The sequence below is a fragment of the Lathamus discolor genome, chromosome 5 (assembly GCF_037157495.1).
Source record: "Lathamus discolor isolate bLatDis1 chromosome 5, bLatDis1.hap1, whole genome shotgun sequence".
Lineage (NCBI taxonomy): Eukaryota > Metazoa > Chordata > Aves > Psittaciformes > Psittacidae > Lathamus > Lathamus discolor.
The window spans coordinates 112100094-112106455 of NC_088888.1; the positions used below are offsets into that span (position 1 = coordinate 112100094).

The 6362-nt window shown below is 55.5% G+C and overlaps 1 non-coding gene across 1 annotated transcript; it reads right to left on the minus strand.

The window, feature by feature from the left end:
- Positions 1 to 4860: 4860 nt before the first annotated feature.
- On the minus strand, positions 4861 to 5024 carry LOC136016046 (U1 spliceosomal RNA). Its single transcript, XR_010613488.1, has one exon. It is a non-coding gene; the product is annotated as a U1 spliceosomal RNA (small nuclear RNA).
- Positions 5025 to 6362: the final 1338 nt, after the last annotated feature.

Below are 6362 nucleotides of genomic sequence, written 5' to 3' on the forward strand. Positions count from 1 at the left end.
CAGTAAGGCATTTGATACTGTCTCCCACAGCATCCTCATAGATAAGCTAAGGAAGTGTGGGCTTGACGATCAAGTAGTGAGGTGGATCGAGAACTGGTTGAAAGGAAGAAGGCAGAGAGTTGTGGTCAGTGGCGCAGAATCTAGCTGGAGGTCTGTGACTAGTGGAGTTCCTCAGGGGTCGGTGCTGGGACCGGTGCTGTTTAATATTTTCATCAATGACCTAGATGAGGGAACTGAGTGCACCCTCAGCAAGTTTGCTGATGACACAAAACTGGGAGGAGTGGCTGACACACCAGAGGACTGTGCTGCCATTCAGCGAGACCTGGACAGGCTGGAGAGTTGGGCGGGGAGAAACTTGATGAAATTTAACAAGGGCAAGTGTAGAGTCTTGCATCTGGGGAAGAACAACCCCATGTACCAGTACAGGTTGGGGGTTGACCTGCTGGAAAGTAGTGAAGGGGAAAGGGACCTGGGGGTCCTGGTGGATAGGAGGATGACCATGAGCCAGCAATGTGCTCTTGTGGCCAAGAAGGCAAATGGCATCTTAGGGTGCATTAGAAAGGGAGTGGTTAGTAGGTCAAGAGAGGTTCTCCTCCCCCTCTACTCAGCCTTGGTGAGGCCGCATCTGGAATATTGTGTCCAGTTCTGGGCCCCTCAATTCAAGAAGGACAGGGAATTGCTTGAAGGAGTCCAGCGCAGAGCCACAAAGATGATTAAGGGAGTGGAACATCTCCCTTATGAGGAGAGGCTGAGGGAGCTGGGTCTCTTTAGCTTGGAGAAGAGGAGACTGAGGGGTGACCTCATCAATGTTTACAAATATGTAAAGGGTAGGTGTCAGGATGATGGAGCTAGGCTTTTTTCAGTGATATCCAGTGATAGGACAAGGGGCAATGGGTGTAAACTGGAGCATAGGAAGTTCCACGTTAACATCAGGAAGAACTTCTTTACTGTAAGAGTGACAGAGCACTGGAACAGGTTGCCCAGGGGGGTTGTGGAGTCTCCTACACTGGAGATATTCAAGGCCCGCCTGGACAAGTTCCTGTGTGATGTACTGTAGGTTACCCTGCTCTTGCAGGGGGGTTGGACTAGATGATCTTTTTAGGTCCCTTCCAACCCTTGGGATTCTGTGATTCTGTGATTCTGTGATTTTTCCAGCAATGGAGAGCAGAGTTAGTTACACCTCAGTAGCTTGAGCAGTCTGACTTTACACCTTTTTTCTTATACAGAGTTATGATGATTGCTTCACAAAAATCTGAAGGCAGTTTACCTTGTTCCCAACAGCACACAACTAGCTCGTGAAATTTAGTATGAAGTGCTTGGCCTCCATGCTTCCAGATTTTGGGTGGGATTCCGTCAACCCCAGCTGCCTTGCCAGATTTCACTTGCTGTATACCCTTAATAGTCTCTCCCGTGGTAGGGGCTATATCCAATTCATTTTTCACCTGATGTTGTAAGACGTGCTGGATTGCTGCGCCTCGGACTACCCGGTTAGCACTAAAGAGTGTTTGAAAATATTCAGACCAACGATTCAGGATGGAGATTTTATCTGTAAGAAGCTTTTGACCATCTGTACTACGTAAGGGGCTTTGAACCTGGTATGTGGGTCCATACACTGCTTTCAGAGCCTCATAGAATCCTTTGTGGTCACCCAAATCTGCACATAGTTGAGCCTTTTCTGCTAGGTTGAGCCACCACTTGTTCTGGATGTCTCAAAGTTTTTGTTGGAGTTTACTGCATGCAAGATGAAAAGCTGCTCTCCTTACATGGCAAAATGGCTGAGCGAGGTGTGCTTGATGGGCAGATCTCTTCTTTGTCAGCAGTTCCTGGACCTCATGATTGGTATCATTAAACCAGTCTTTGTTTTCCTTTAAGGAGAACCCAAAGGATCCTACGGAGGACTGCAGGATGCTATTTTTACTATGTCGCCAAAGTGCTACAGGAGAAGAATCTATAAGATGGTCTTCAAGCCTAGTTTGAAGGTTAGCCTGAAAGCTGTCCCTCACTGTGGCTATTTGAAGATTATTAACTTTGAGCCTCCTCCTCGAAAGGCCGCCCCTCTTAGGTTTGGGCTTAAAGTGGAGGCTAAGTTTGCAAAGCACAAGGCGGTGGTCTGTTTGACATTCTGCACTAGGCATCACTCGGGTGTGACAGACATTGCAAACATTGGCGCACTAAGACATAATCAATAAGGTGCCAATGTTTAGATGAAGGATGCATCCAGGTTGTCTTCAGGCTGTCTTTCTGCTGGAAAATAGCATTGGTGATGGTAAGCTGCTGCTCTGCACAAAACTCTAGCAGGAGGCATCCGTTATCATTGCAGCTACCAACACCATGCTTACCTAGTACTCCTTTCCAGGCTTCAAAGTTCTTACCTACTCAGGCACTGAAGTCACCAAGGATTATGATCTTATCATCTATAGGAACGCTTTGAGTGAGGTGACACAGGTCGGTGTAGAATTTGTCTTTTTCTGCAGGGTCAGCTTGCAGAGTTGGAGCATATATGCTGAAAAGAACAACATGTTGCTTATTGTGTAGTGGAGGGAGTAAGGAGATGATACGATTGGATCGGATCTGGTACAACATTACATCTTTGTCTTCAGTAACTTCTTTGTTTCAACGTCTACAGTTCTCGGAGACTATCTCGGTGTTCTGACTTCAACTCCTCTTGACTCCCATGGTTTGCAGCTGATGAAGGTCAGGATGTTCGTGCTCTCATTCAGGTCTGCTGGCGCAGCTTCTTGTGCAGCAATCCCCACACCAGGGAGGGACTCTTCATCAGGGACTGTAGCGATAGTACAAAGGGTAATGGGTTAGGTGTAAGGAAGAAGTTCTTCACCGTCCAGGTGGTGAGGCAGTGGCACAGGTTGCTCAAAGAAGTGGTGAATGCTCCATCCCTGGCAGTATTTTAAGGCCAGGTTGGACAGAGCCTTGGGCAACATGGTGTGTGTGTGAGATGTCCCTGCTCATCCATGGCAGGGAGGTTGGAACTAAATGATCCTAAGGTCCTTTCCAACCCAAACCTACAATTCTGTGATTCTGTGTTTGCAGCCACGTTTGCTGCAATGCTTCATGGGTTGAAACTGGCCCAAGTCCTGAGTTGCATCTCTGCCTGGAGGGGGATTGGGTACGGGATGCTTCCACAGACCTCCGGGCCCGACACATGAGAAACCAGACAGGCTGTTCCCTGCGGGTGGTTCCTACCTTTGTCCCATACCGCTCTGTTCCCACCCAGCCCCCTGTGGTCCTGCATCCTCCCAGGCCCAGCAGGATTTCCGTGCTTCAAGGCGCTTTGAGCAAAGTCCTTCTGTGTGAGCAGTTTGACCCCTCCAGAAACAGGCTGGGTTCAGTGCCAAGTCGCAGGGGAGGTGGGAGCTGATGGGCTGGCACTGCATAAGTTCCTTTCTGAAGGGGACAGCTCCTCCTGACATGAGACAGGGACAAGGGTAGCAGGATCCTCCCTGGCTCATGTGGCCTCAATGGGACAATGGCCCCCTGGGTGGCGGTGCCACAGGGTCTGCATCAAAGCACAACTGAGGAGGCACTGGCCAAGTTTGGCCCCAGCCAGATGGGACAGGAGCAGCTGGCAGAGCTTCAGTCACCTTGTGTGTCCCCTATGCCAACATAAGGACATGCGCCTGTTGGAGCAATTCCAGAGGAGACCACAAGATGCTCTGAGGGTTGGAGTACTTGTGCTATGGAGACTGAGAGAACAAGCCCAGCTATAGAGAGCTGGGCTTGTTCAGCCTGGAGAAGAGAAGGCTCCTTAAGGGGAGACCTTGGAGCAGCTTCCAGTGCCTAAAGGGGCTACAGGAAACCTGGAGAGGGGCTTTGGACAAGGATCTGTAGAAACAGGACAAGGGGGAATTGCATTGAATTGACTGAGGAGAGATTTTAGAATCATAGAATAGTTTGGGTTGGAAAGGACCTCAAGATCATCTAGTTCCAACCCCCCTGCCATGGACAGGGACACCTCACACTAAACCATCCCACGCAAGGCTTCATCCAACCTGGCCTTGAACACCGCCAGGGATGGAGCACTCACAACCTCCCTGGGCAACCCATTCCAGTGTCTCACCACTTTTTTCCACTTTTGATGAGATCTTTGGAAGAAATTCTTCCCTGTTGAGGGAGGTGGCTGGCACAGGGTGCCCAGAGAAGCTGTGGCTGCCCCATCCCTGGCAGTGTTCAAGGCCAGGTTGGACAAAGCCCTGTCCTGGAGAAACCTGCTCTAGTGGAAGGTGTCCCTGCCTGTGGCAGGGGAGTTGGAACTGGCTGAGCTTTAAGGTCCCTTCCATCCCAAACCATTCTGTGATTCTATGATTCTGTGATTCCCAGGTTTAATCTGGACTCCCCACTGGAACTGGCCATCATATCCCCCAAGGGAGGAACTTGAGACGTCATTAGCTGCTTTCAACAGCTTTTCCATTGTTTCCTCTCCATTTGCTGGGTCTGTACGCACCGCTGCACTTCCATCCAGACTCGCCACGGCAGAGCTGGAGACGCGTTTCCTCAGGACAACCAGGGCTGATCCCGACTCTGCTCAAGAGCTCTGAGGGAGAGGTAAGAGAAGCGGACCTGGCTCCAGGCCCTCACAGCTCAGCTGCGGGGACGTTCCGATGCCAGTGGGCGGCGAAGGGCTCGGGCTGTTCCTCACATCCCCCATAACGCGCTTAGCTCCCGCCAGGGCTGGGCTGGCCCGGCCCGCTTCGCGGCAGTAACAGGACCTGCAGGAGGGCACCGGGGACGGGACCAGCAGCAGCGTGCAAACAAAGCAGCACCCACGGAAAAGCGGCTGAAACGAGCGCAGGCATCAGCGCGTTGCGTTACTGCGGTCAGTTCTTGTCTTTAGACCGTTTGAACCAGGGGAGAGCGCGAACGCAGTCCCCCACTACCACAAATTATGCAGTCGAGTTTCCCGCATTTGGGGAAATCGCAGGGGTCAGCACACCCGGAGTGCAAGGGATGAGCCTCGCCCTGGGAAAACCACCTGCTTGATCATGGTGTCTCCCCTGCCAGGTAAGTATGCCTGCCCCTCGCGCACCCACCGCCCCTCGCCGCACGACACACACGCACCTCACGGACACCGCGCCCGCCGCTACCGGCACGCGGCACGCGCCCCGCACGGTCCCGCGCGCCCCGCACCCCTCTTTGTGCCGCCGCGTGCGCCCGAGCCCACGGGGGTGTTTCTGTGTCGCGGGTGTCCCGTGATGCCTCGCGGTGCTCATTTGCATGGACACGCCCCTCCTCGCAGGCCCCACCCCGCGGCTCCGGTCCCCTCCCGTCCCGTCTCCCCTCAGCGCCGTTCCCCGGCCTCCGCTGGCCCCGCCCGGCCTCGCTCCCGGCTCTCGCCCCCGACAGCGAGCCGGGGCAGAGCCGGTGCCGTCTCACGCCGGTTCTTACCCGCCCGCCCGTGCCTGGGGCTGGTCCCGCCCGTTTCTCCCCAGACGTCACGAGCCGTGGCTCAGGTTGGCCCCGGTTTCCCTCATGGCCGCTTCTGGGCTCTGGCCTCGCTCCGCGAGAGCAGCGCGTGCCGCTGCCGCACAGCAGCAGCCCTCGGGCAGCCGGCACGTCCCAGCGCAGCTCCGCTCGCCCGTGCTCACGCTCTTCTCCCCGTGGCCGTGGGGCTGCAGCGGTGTCAGCGGCAGCACCCACCTGCTCCGAGGGCCATGGCGAGTCCCAGCAGCCGTGCCCAGGCTCCGGGCGGGGAATCGGGCGGGTCTGTGTGTGCCGGGGGACTGCGAGGCCGCGAGGGGGGCCAGCCGGGAGCGCTGGAGCTGCGGTGGGGCTGGGGCGCTGCAAGCGCTGCAGCTCCCAGCCCCTCCCCTCCCCCGGGAACTGTTCCCCGGTGCTGGCACCGCACCCTGTGCCCGTGGCTTGGCTCTTCCGGGGGTGCCCGCTCTTGCCACGCTGCTGGCAGCTTCCAGACCCCACGGCTCTGGCTCCGGGGGTCACCGGCTGTGAACGCTTTTGCTCTCTGCCCTGCACGTGCTCCAATGTTGGCCTTTTGACCGGAACCCACTCCAGCGCCACCCGGAGGGGGCTGCCCAGCTACCAGAACGCAGCCCCATGGCTGGGGACCCGGCTTTCTGCTCTGGCTGCGGGGGGGAGTGAAGGCGGTAGGATTTGCATGAGAACAGTTCGGGATCGAGCTCTGAGGCCTTAACGCTTAACAAGCCCTGGGGCCGTGAGCTGGGGTGTCGAAGGACAGGCAAGGTCGCAAAACAAGCCTCGGGCGGGTGGGCTGTGGCGGGAGCCTCACTTGGAGCCAGACGATGTGGGCGTTGCGAGAGCGGCTGAGACGGCGGGGAGAAGCGGTCGCCGTCTGGACAACGCGTGCTGCAACGTTGTTACTGGACTGTACC